This window comes from Rhinopithecus bieti, unplaced genomic scaffold (assembly GCF_001698545.2).
Source record: "Rhinopithecus bieti isolate Rb0 unplaced genomic scaffold, ASM169854v2 scaffold_12653, whole genome shotgun sequence".
Classification (NCBI taxonomy): Eukaryota; Metazoa; Chordata; class Mammalia; order Primates; family Cercopithecidae; genus Rhinopithecus; species Rhinopithecus bieti.
Genome location: NW_016807437.1, coordinates 1,375,460 through 1,388,119, shown reverse-complemented (window position 1 = coordinate 1,388,119; position 12,660 = coordinate 1,375,460).

The window sequence follows — 12,660 nt, the reverse complement described above, 5'->3', positions numbered from 1 at the left end:
ACTTCTTAAGAAATCTGTAATACTCGTTCAAAGTTCAACCCAGGGTAGGATCTATGGGAAAGTTTTGCCACTTTCCTGGCAACCCAACCGCAACTTTCCATGGTCAGGAAAAGAGAAGGAGGGTTAAGTGGGAGCTGTTGTTTCACTGGAAACCACGTATGTGTTTACATGGTGCTGCTTTGTGGCCTCTAGAAGCCTTCCCAGCCCTTCCCTTCCTTTCTCTCTTCCTCCCTGCGATTGTGTGATTGTGCGGCATTGCCAGCGTCTCCTGGAGTGTGCTCATCTGTCCCGCTCTCCCAGAGCAGGGTGAGCGAAGGCTCATCTGTGGCAATCTGGTGCCCATTCTGTTCAACTTTGCCACCTCCTCTTCCCGGAACTCAGCTGTTTTATTTGTAAAATAGGCCAAATTAGATTGGAACTCGGGTCACTGGATATGTAGCATTCCCTTCCATCCATTACAAACAGCACTAATGAATCAACGCATTCATTTTGCTGCGCCTGAACCCACGCAAGCCTTCACAAACTCAATACCCACTTCCAGGCAGCTCCACCAAGCTATCAGACTTGGCTCCAGAGTCAGATGATCTCCAGGCATCTTTGGTAACAATAATAATCTCTGATACCCTTGAAACTTCTTTTAAGGCACTTTTAGATAGATAATCTGATAAGCACTCTGAGGGTGGGATGGCATCTGTTACTTTTGTCCCCTAACCTCACTGTGCTCAGCCCTTAAGTCTCAAGGAAAGCTCAGCAAATATTTGAGAAATGAAAAAGACCCTGCTCCTCCTGCCCTCTCCTTCTGATCTTTGCTTCCATTCCCTCACCAGTATGTCTTTTCGCAGTCACAGGTACTAGTCTCATTCTCACTGCCTGTTTGACCTGGAATTACGTGAGCTCATAGGTTCATCTAGTCCATCCCTCTGCTCCCAAATAGGCTACTTCACATTCCAGGACTGACAAGTGCTGAGCCTGTTGAAGAAGGACAGCTGTCAGGCCCAAGAGCCCTTTCTTGGAATGCCTGTTGGTAAAACCAAGTTCATTGGGCCTATTTGTGGATGACTAGTTGGCTTAAAGGATTCCAAATCCTGCCCGTGGATTTTTCCTTCTGAACATATCATTAGATCTGAGGGTGTGCCAAATCAGCTCGGAGGCAACGCTTTGTCACTGTGCCTTTTCATTCATTATTATTTCTCAGGCAGATCTGTTTCTCATTGACTGGGGCCTGTTGGGCCCCTCCCTTGCCTTGTCATGCTTAGAACAGCCTGTTTGGCCACCCTCCAGGGACCACACTGGCCCAGAGGTACTGTCGCCTGCCTCTCCTGACTGGTGGGGACAGGCTTGAGCTAAGGCTGCCTTTGTTCTTTCACAGTGGGTTATTTTCCCTTGGGCTTGGATGGCTTAGCAAAAGTTATTGGACGCTCGGCTGGGTGGTAGCCCTGAGCTGCACAGTTTATATTGGAAACTGTGGACATTGTTCTGGATCATCTACATGGTGCCAGCATTTTTCCTCTTTGTCTGACAGGGTGAATAGTATGGCTTGGGAATGGGGTGGGGTTAGGGTCAGGCACGAGTCCACGCAGTCTGCTTTGCATTGCGCAGGGTTATTTCCCAGCAGTGCCAATGCTGGCCCTGGCAAAGGAGGGAAGCCACCCAGGGAGGGCATTGGTGAAACCGCTGTTTAGACTCAGTCTTTAAAATCGTAGACACCTTCAGGCACAGGCAGGGCAAAAGGAAAAGAGAGAGGATGACAGGGAAACAAAGATGGTAATAGATTCAGGGGCGTAGGAGAGAAGGTAGAAAATGGGAAAATGTTTCTTCAACGAATTCCTTCTAGATATTACTCCAGTCATCTCATTTGGGGTCCTATAGCATCTATTATACACACCAAATCTTTCACTCCCTACTGTATACAGGTGTGTGTGACTTAAAGTTCGCTCTAGGTTTGCTTTCGCCTTAGAGAGTCTCCTATTCTTTGGACTGAATTCTACTCCACAGTGAGTGCCCATTAAAAGCTCTTTGCTGTACTCTGTGTCTCCCAACCTCACTTCCTAAGGATTCTCAGGGCTTGCACTCCTGAGACTGTGTGGCCTCCCTTACTGCATGGTATCTACTTCAAAGCTGCCAATTTACTTGGGGGTAAATAAAATCTACTTGAGCCACAAATCTCACCAATGCAGTGAGTTCACTAAAGAGTTGGGAGTAAAGACATTATCCCAACACAATTTATGGCTGCTGTCTTGCAACTAGCTCTTCTCCTTCCACTTTGCTACCTTTCTCTAAGTCTGTGCCTCCACCGTCTTGCATTTCCATTAGTGTGAAGCTATCTTTTAACTCTCTCTTTTCCCTTCTGACACTATTTGACAGTGAGTATTTCCCGTGCTAACCTCTGGAAAAAAAATACACGTCCTTCCATTTGGATTGCACTTTACAGTTTACAAGATGTTTTCATAAACCTCATTGTAGAAAAATCTTCATAACAATCTCATGAAACTCAGATTACAATCCAGCTAATTTCTGCACTTTAAATCTAGGTTGTTTTCCCCCATGTTTAATGACCATCTACCTCTCAGGAAGAACCAGGAACTCTTGCAGGGTGAGGACAGGGAATGGGGAGCTGGGTCTCTGAGGGTGGGGTAGAGGATGAGAAGTTCTCAGCAGGTAGAGGCCTGGGTGGTGAACAATGCAAATCTTACAGAAAACTTTTTACTTCAAGCCACCACATTTTTTTTCTTTGTCAGGCCCCAATATTTGCCTGTTTTCTTTCATTTTCTCTTTCATGAACCATAGCTTCTAACCACAGTTACTCTTGATTTACTCATTCATTCCTTCATTCATTCCCTTGCTCTTTACCCAACATTTCCTGGTGTCTACAACATTCCAAGCAGTGGTGCTTCTCTTTCCTTGACTCTGTGGAGAAGCACAGGCCACACTGCACAGCTGTGGGGCTAAGGTTCCTGTCCTGGGAGCTGGAGACAGCCTCCTGGAGAATTCTAGCAACAGGAGGTGAAAGGGCCCCTCCTCTGCAGCAGGTCAACCTCCCTCAGGATGTCTCCCTGAGGACATCCTCAGGCAAAGACTAAGACCATATGTTTTTCTATTAATATACATAAGATTGAGGAAAGACGTATCTTCACTCCAGACAAGCACCCAGAGTCCTCTGTCTTCCAAGAATTCCTCAGCCGAAAGCTGAATGTGGTGACCATGCAGCTATTCCTCTTTCATGTGCCTTCCGCATGTGGCTTCCACAATACCACACTTCTTGCTTTTCCCTCAATCTCATTGGTTGTTGCTGCTCAGGGGCTTTGAAGCTTTTTCCTCTTCACATTGGAGGGCTCCCAGGCTCAGTCCTTTGTCTTCTTTTCTTCTACCCTCTCTCCCTCGGTGATTTCATTTGCTCTCATGCCTTTAAACACCACCCACATGCCAACAACTCCCATATTTATTTCTTCATCCCAAATCCAGGCTAGCACGTCTAACTGTGTAACCAACATTGCCACTTTGATGTTTAATAGATATAGGAAGTTCTGTATGTCCAAAAGAAGCTCTGAGCTTTTCCTCACAAGCCCACTTTGCCCATCACTTTCTCCATTTCAGTCGACGGGCCACTCTACTTTACTAGTTGCTCAGGCCAAAAGCCCTAGAGCCATCCTTAACACCTCTCTTTCTCTGATTCACACATAAGTCATTGGCTCAACCGTAACCTAATCCAAAATCTGCTACTCCTTATCAACTCCACCACTAGCATCACTTCCCAGGTCACCGTTCTCTCTCCCAGTTTGTCACAACACTTCCTAACCTGTGTCCCTGCCTCCTATAGTCTATGCTCAACACAATTGCCAGAGGAATCACTTTACATATAAATCGAATCAAATGACAATGCACTTTTGCTCCAAATTTTAATGGCATCCTTTAATACTTGGGATAAAAGTCAAAGTCTTTACAATAGTAGAGTAAATTGATTGCATAAATGGCTGAAATTATCCGCCCCTCCCTGTATCTGCCTCCCTTGCAAGGCCACTGTACAGCCCCTCCCAGCAAAAGGTGGAGTCTATTCCTCACCCCTTGAATCTGGGCAGGCCCTGTGATTTTCTTTGACCTGCAGAATGAAGCATAAATGACAATGTGCCACCTCTGAGTCTGGGCGTCTTGGAACCCTGCCATCCCTATGTAAACAAGCCTGGGCTAGCCTTCAGGATGATGAAAGACATGTGGTCTAGTCACATGTTCTAGCTGGCAGCCAGTTAACAGTCAGATATGGGAATGAGGCCACTGCAGACTAGCCAGCCTTGAGTCAAGCCAACACCTGAACCTCAATGCGCAAGACCAGCTGAGGTAAGCTAAGCCTTGTCAAGATCATCAGAGTTCAGCTGAACCACAGATAGACTCATGAGCAGTAGAAGATGCTTATTGATTTAAGCCTCTTGGTTTTGTTGTTGTTGTTATTTTTAATACAGAATTATTGTAGCAAGAAATAACGGATATAAATGACCTACAAGACCTTATGTGATCCACAACTCCCCTTACAACTCTGACTTTATCTGCTACATTCAGGAGGCTTGGTCACCATGCTGGAGCCATAGCGGCCTCTTGCTCTTCCTGGACTACACCAAGCACACTCCAGCCTCTGGGCTGTTTCCTCTGCCTGGAATACTTTGCACCACATACCCTCTGGCCTCACTTCCTTGGAGATCTGCTTAAATGACATGCCAGCAAGAGTGATATTTGCGGTATCTTTTAAAATTTTGGCATGAGGGCTGACCAATCACAACAGCCAAGGGTACAGAGCAGGATCAGGGACCTGGCTGTCCCCTCCTGAGCCAGGAATTTATCTTTTCATGGCTGAGCTGCGGGAAGTATCCCAAAACTTGAGCCAGGACAGTCAACGTGTTGGAGATGGCAGCAGTAGAGGGGCTTCAGGCCATGCTTATCTAACAATCTGTAAAGATATATTTTGATATTTCAACTGTAAGTGCGGTTATCAGCTCTAATGATCAGGGTGGTGTCTCCACCACCCTGGCCTCATCCCCCTTATCCCAGAGTACTCTCTGGGTCCCTTATTCTACTTAATATTTCTCTAAAGCACTTTTTATTGCCATCCAGCTTATAATATATTTTTCTATTTGTTTTCTCATTACTTTTCTATACTTCTCTTTCTAGAAGACTGCTATCCAAAGAAAGTGTCTGTAATGATGGAAATATTCTATTTCTGAGCTGCTCAATAGGGTAACCATGGCCACACGTGACTATTGAGCACCTGGGATGTGGCTATGGCAACTGAGAAAACTGAGTTTTTAATTTTATTTAATTTTAATTATTTGAAATTTAAATATCTACATTAGCTAGTAGCTACCATACTGGACAGCACAACTTTAGGTTGTAAGTCCCATACAGTGAGAACTTACAAAAAAATATTGTTCACTACTATATCCCCAGTGCCTGGAAGAGATGCTGGCATTTAGAAATCCTTAAATACTTACTTGCTGAAGGAATGAATGAATATGGTGGGCAGGAGGGCAGTAGATTGCAAGAGGAAGTGTCCATGGTAATTGCTTTAGTGCCCTTTCAAGGCTGTGACTGTCATGGAGGGTGGTTTGGGAGACATAGAAGGTGGCCTTCTCACCTGCTCCTCACACCAGCTTCCCAATTTGGTGGGATATAATGAGTAGGGGAAGATGCCATATCTGGATCAGGATGTATTTATTTCTCATGCTCACCCCAACCAGTTGACAAATGGGCTAGGCAGAAGAGAATATTTTCTCTGGCCTGTCCTTGTGGAATGCCAGTGCGGGGAAGAGGAACTCTGTGATACTGAGGCTCACTAAGCTCCAGTCTTTAGGAATGCCTGTGATGGAGCTCATGCTGCAGGATGACTCCCATACAACCACAGAAACAGCCCACACTTCAAACTGTTCTTTCCACTGTTCCTGTGGGGCCAGGAGGCTCAGCAGAGACCCACCTCCACATGTGTCTCAGGCAGTGCTCACTGGCTCTGGTGACACAGGGAACCAGTCCCAGGCACACCAACAGCAACAGATTCCCTGTCATTGATGTCTGCATATCCAACTGCTGAGCAATATTAGCTAATATCATGTCTTTACAGTGCCATTCATCTTGGTAGTGCCTCTTTCACTTTAAAAAGTTATCTATTAAATTATAGAAGATGTGACTGGGTACAGCGGCTCATGCCTATAATTTCAGCATTTTGGGAGGCTGAGGTGGAGGGATTGCTTGAGGCCAGAAGTTTAAGATGGGTCTGGGCAACAAGTGAGATCCCATATCTATCTAGCAGAAAAAAAAAAATTAGCCAGGCATGGTGGCATGTGCCTGTAGTCGCAGCTACTGGGAGGCTGAAGTGGGAGGATCCCTTAAGCCCAGGAGCTTGAGGCTGCAGTGAACCATGGTTGTATCACTACACTCCAGCCTGGGCTACAGAGTGAGACCCTGTCTCAAAAAAAAAAAAAAAAAAAAATCATAGTAGATGATAAATTATGTGATCACCCTAAATACAACGCATCAGGCATTGTTCTAAGCACTTGACATGTCTTTTGACACTGACACCTTGTACATAGGGCAAATATTACCTCCACTGATGCGGGAACCACAGAGGCTAAAGGATTGGTTTGTTAATCTGGGAATCAACAAGTTTAGACCTTGGCAGTGCCTGGGTAAATAAGCAACAGGAGCCTTGTTTCCCGGAGCCTTCAGGAATGCAACACAGGCTGAGCACCTCCTGCCACCTCCTGAAATACATGTTTCCAGTAGACAGGAGGCCCAGCCAGGGAAGAGTATTTTCCCATAGCAGATAATCACTTCTGTCTCAAGCAATCAACCACATGACAATTTCCAGACTGAGAGTATGAGGCTGCTTTTGTGGGATCAGTTCCTGCATCCAGTAGAACAATACTTACACTCTGGCCTCATTTCATGAGAGCTGATGTTTCTCCCATGAGAAAGTTCGAAACTCTTGGAAGAAGATGGAACTTTCTAGGGTGAGGTCCAAAGAAAGCCAACACAGGTCCTGCTGCAAGGCATAAATGGAGGGGCTCAAGCCCCCTGCATACATGACACCTTCTTGATGAACTCTGGGCATGTCAAGTAAGGACGGAGAAGTAAAGGGCAAGCCAGAATGTGCCAACCCACAATTGTGTGATTCAAAGCAGAATCAAATTAACTCATGGAGTTGGATGGTTTCCAGATTGCTTGTAAATGTCATAGAAAGGCAGAGGCAACAACATGGCTGTAATCCCTCTTTTTCTTTTTTTTCATTTTTCTTTTAAGTATTTTTTAAAAGATGCTTTCAGCTCAGTGTATCATTGAAAATACTAACAATAACTTACCGTTGAATAGCGCTTTGTAACATTTAAAACATCTTTCACATCTGTTATCTCAATGGATCTGACACCAACCTTATGAGGTAGACAAGTCTATTATTAATAACTTTGTTTTAAAAGCAAGGGCACTAGGGTTCAGTGAGGTTAAGTGATTTGCTCAAATTTACCTGTATTATGATAATAGTAAGTATCATTTATACAGTGCTTAAGTGCTCTATATACATTATCCCATTTCATGCTCACAGCTGCCCATGAGGTGGAGATGTTCTCCCCAGGAACATGAGGTTCTGAGTGGAGGTGCCTGCCCACAGCCAATTCACCAGCTGGGAAGAGGTGGAGCTGGGGCAAGAACTCAGAGTCCCTGCTCAGAGCCCAGTGTAACTTGAAATTTTGTAGCCATCTCAATACATGGGGGAAGATGTATGTTTTCAAAGCATTGTTTAAAAACGAGAAAGGCTGAGCGTGGTGGTTCATGCCTGTAATCCCAGCACTCTGGAAGGCGAAGGCAGGAGGATTGCTTGAGACCAAAAGTTTGAGATCAGCCTGGGAAGCATAATGAGACCCTGTTGCTAAAAAAGTAATAAAAATAAAAAGTAAATACAATAAAATGAGAAGAGAATTGTCTTACTGAGAAGGCTGAGACTTTTACTGGGCAAAGAAAGGTGGCTTAGAAGGAATCCCAGGGTCAGGTATAGGAAGAAGAAGGGCAAGGGTCTGAGAGGTGCCACAAGGGTGCAAATGATGCTGCTGTAAACTGTCAGCATGAGTCCTCATGGGGCCAGAGACAAAGCCTGCTCCCCGAGGAAGGGGCCACATCACTTTATTGTCCCAGAACCCACTGTGTGCTCACTAAATACTTGCTGGATAGATGGAAGAATAAATGGGTCTTAAATTCATGAACAAGATAAGAAAAATATGAAAACATTTTGACAACTACTTAATAAAAAAATTAATAAGTAATCATTTTTGATGACTCTTCTGTACCTGGGTAAATGCTGGTTATTACCGACATGCCAGGTGCTTGGTTAAGGACTTGCCAAGCATTATTTCTTCTCCTTATGTAATAATCTCATCTCATCTCAGTAGGCTATAAACATGAAATGAATTTATTATTATTTAAAAATCACTGTTTCAACAGGACTTTGTTGGCCATTTCTTCCAATTCTTCAATGATATTTTGGGCACAAGGTATATTTTTGGGTTGCTCTTTGTTATTAAAATCTCTGTCTAGTTTCAAACCTCAAACTCAGTTTGAAGCTCACGTTCTCCTTTTCCTCTGGCATAGGCTACTTGGGGATAAGGTGGGGCAGGCAGCACATGGCGCAGCTCTAAGATGCTTCCCCACCACCTCCCTTTCAAGGGCTAGCTTTTCTGGCAAGAATGGGGGCAGATGATGAGGGAAATTGAGATGTGAGCTTCTGTAACTGGTCATAGGGTGGTGGTCAAGTGTCCCAGGCCCTGTGGTGTTTGTTCTGGTTCTATCTACTCCTGCTGACTCTGCTGTAGAGTAGCAATATGAGGGTGCGATGGGCCAGTGTAAACACTTCACCTTGGCTCTTCATGATGAAGGACCCTTCAGAGAGGGGACCCATGCTTCCTATCTGCCCTTCCCATATGTCTACATTCCCAACCCTTTCTCCATGTAGGGCTTTGTTTTATTTGGCCACTATATGACTCCTTTGTTCTCCTCTAAGCCATGGACCCCTTCTAGTAGGTCTGGAGAACCACAGGGGTCATCATTCCCATGCTCCAGTGGTCAAACAGTATAGATTGAAGGCGTCCTCCATTTTCTTCCCTGGTGTAGTAAACCAAGGTCCCTTCTTACCTTGCTGAGGCAGGCTCTCCAGCAAGTCTACATCCTTCAGAAATTTCCAGAAAGAAGCAGCACCAGTTTCTATGTTTATTTAGATCTCAACACTTCAGGGTATATATGGCAAACCCTTCCAAGAACTTCCTCATTGTGCTCTGCTTAGTTCTTGTGGCAATACCAGGTGGACTGCAGATTTTGTATTTCAGCAAAAATTTAGCAAGGTGGTAAGATGCCAGCTTCCTCTTTTTGTAGGTACTCTCATATCCATGAGTGATTCTCTTACAACATCAATGTTTCCCTTGCCTTTGGGGGAAGTACGCCTCTCTACCCTTCCTAACCACTGATTGCATACAAGGCCACAGACTTGACTCTCCCTGTCTTTTCTCTTCCTTTTCCCTCATCCTCTTTGCATAGAACCAAGGGGGATAATGAGATACAATGCTAACGGTTGGATTTTCCTATGCCAGTCCTGCTTCCCTTTAGAGAGCTAGGAGTTAGGGGAGAAAGAGTGATGGATTACTTCAATAATTAGAGGTACACCCTTCTAATCTCGTTTAGCTTCATTTAGGTGCAATTTATATGCAATCCAATGAACGCACTTTAAGTGTGTATTTAAGTATGCATTTGAAAATTTATGTGACTCTGTAGCTACCACCATACTCAACATATAGGACATTTTCTTCACTCTTGATATTTCCCTTGTACCTCATCCCAAACTCTCCTTTCAGTTTTTTTTTTTTTTGTGTGTGTGTGTGTATGGTCTCTAGTTGCTCCTGTGGAGACACTCAATGTCCTTTAACAATTTTGACAAAATTTTGACATTAGTAGGTAATATTTTTATTTTTCTGAAGATGAAACGGAGGCTTATACCAAATTTTCCAGGGAAGGAGAGGAGAAAAGCATTAGCTGGGAGAGAAGACTAGAGTAAAAGATTACAAGACTGTGTTGGAAAGGTTTGCTGAGATAAGGTGGATCTGACCTTCCTATGGCTGACGTGAGCAGGGGCCCAATCACAAGGACCTTCATGGGCCATGCTGCACCAATTTTTTAGTTCTGGAAATCAAAACAACCCCCTATGTCTAGTTAAAGTTTAATTTTTCTATGCCAAAATGATGTGTGAACAGATAGATACCTCGTGTGTGTGTGGGTGTGTGTGTGTGTGAGAGAGAGAGAGAGAGAGAACAGGTGGAGGGGGTGTGTAGAAGGAAGAGGTGGAGGAAGGGAGATAATGAAAATGATTACATATGAGTGCTCTTGGCAAATATCCCTCATCCCAAAATATCTCTAATTTGCCTGTCAGCTGCCCAAAATTGTTTTACCATTGGAGAATTTATCCTTCTTGTACCAATAAATGTGGTAATGAAAAAAAAAAATACCCAGGATGCACGACTGGCAATCAGAAAATCAAATCCTCGCCTTGATGCTCTCATAAAAATCTGTTAATTCTGTCCATGTCACTTCTCTTCCCTGTTTCTCATATACCTCAAATTGGTAAAATGTACATAATAATAGTTGCCTTAATGGGGTGACAGCTCTTGCAAAAGTAAGAGATATTTTATAGCTGGTCTTTGCTTTCATGGCTGGGACTTGATTCTTCTTTTTGCAATCTACTTTCTTTTAGATCAAAGAAAGGCCCAATAGTTACTGCTGATTTGTTATTTAAATAAAGAGCAAATATGCCTCAAAATATAGAGGTGATATTCAGATTGAGTTTTTGTTTTCCCTAAAGGATATTTATTTTATCCCTTGTAAAGCAGGAAGGGAAAGGAAAAGAAATTTAATTATCAGAGAGATATGCTGAGAGGAATATTCTTTTTTATTATAAAACTGTAGAGCAGGACCTCATGACCTCTTTTACATCTCTGGCTCTTAATAAGCATAGAAAATAGAGAATTTCAAAATATTTAAATTGAGTATTTACACATACAAAAGAATATTAATAGCATGTAAGTAAAGTATTTTTTAAAAAGACAAAAATGAACATCTGAACACACCACCACAGTGTAAGAATGAAATATTTAGCAGTAGGTTATTAAGCCCTCCCTGATTAATTCCTGTCCCTCCTCAGAGTTAACCTCTCTGGTGAATATTGTGTTTGTCTTTCCCAGGGCTTTTTTTTAAAACCACATATGATAATATTATTTGACTTGTTATAAGTGGACTGATGCTGAGTGTGTTATTCTGCAACCTGCTTGTTTGGTCCAGTTTTACATTTGTGAGATTTATATATATGGATGCACATCATCTCACTCCAGATATTTTCGATTCTGCATATCATTGCATTGTATGACCACAGTTCGGTTACTGTCCTTCTGTTGGTAAAACTTTGGGTTGTTTTCCATATTTTCCATTATAAACAGTGCTGTATTGAACATTCTTCTTCATGTCTTCTGATGCATATGAGCAGGAGTTTTTCTAGGTCTTAGTCCTGGTAGTGACACTGTCAGGCTTCAGTAGGACGTGCTCAACTTTACTGGATAATGCCAGGTAGATTAAAGGATGATAGTGCCAATTTAAACTCCTACGACAGTGTGTAGGGGTTACCATTGTTCCTTGATTCTTGCCAATTGTGTACTCTCAGGCTTCTTAATATTTTCCAAACTGGTGGGAATAAAATGATATCTCATTGTGGTTTTACTGAGGAGGATGAAAATATTTGTATGCCTATTTACCATTTGTTTTCTCCAATTTTCATTGCATAATTTGCTTAATTCTGACACAAGAAATTGAACAATTCCTTATATATTTTGTGAGTAGTCATCCTTCGTTGGTGATATGTTGCTGCTTCTGGATTTTCTTTTCATTCTTTTTGTGTTGTCTTTCCATGAACAGAAAAGACATTCTTTTCATTAAGGAACAAAATTCTTAACTTTAATATAAATAAATTTATCAATCTGCTTTTACAGTTGGTATGTATTATAGGAAGTCCTTCTCTAAACTGAAGGTATATTCGCTTATATATTACTCTAAAATTTTACATTTTGCCTTTATATTTTGCCTAAAGCATTTATCAATTTGGCTTTAAATGCACTTGCCATTTACCTTCATGCATTAATCAATTTAGAACTGATTAGGTTAGGTAGTAATTCAGTTGCATTCTTTTCCATAAGTGTAATTCCCTGCCTCTGCACCATTTACTGACTAGTCTCTCCTTTCCTTACTGGCTTACAGTGACCCTTCTGTTATATGTAAGGAGGACATATACATGCAAGGCTGCTTCTGGGCCTCTCCATTGAACTGTTTGTCTCTTGCTTAGTCAATACCACCCTGTCTTAAATTTCATACATTTATACAATTTATACCTTTATAGAGCAGGGCAATCACTCTCCGTTACCACATTCTTCTTCCATAGGACTTTTTGGAACTTCTTGGCTTTTTGTATTTCCATTTAAATTTTACAATCGTATTGTCAAGGTTTATGAAAATCCTATCGGGATTTTAATTGGAATTGCATTAAATCTATACAGATGCACTAGAAGAAATGACATCTTTCCCACAGTGAGTCTTCCTGATCTAATT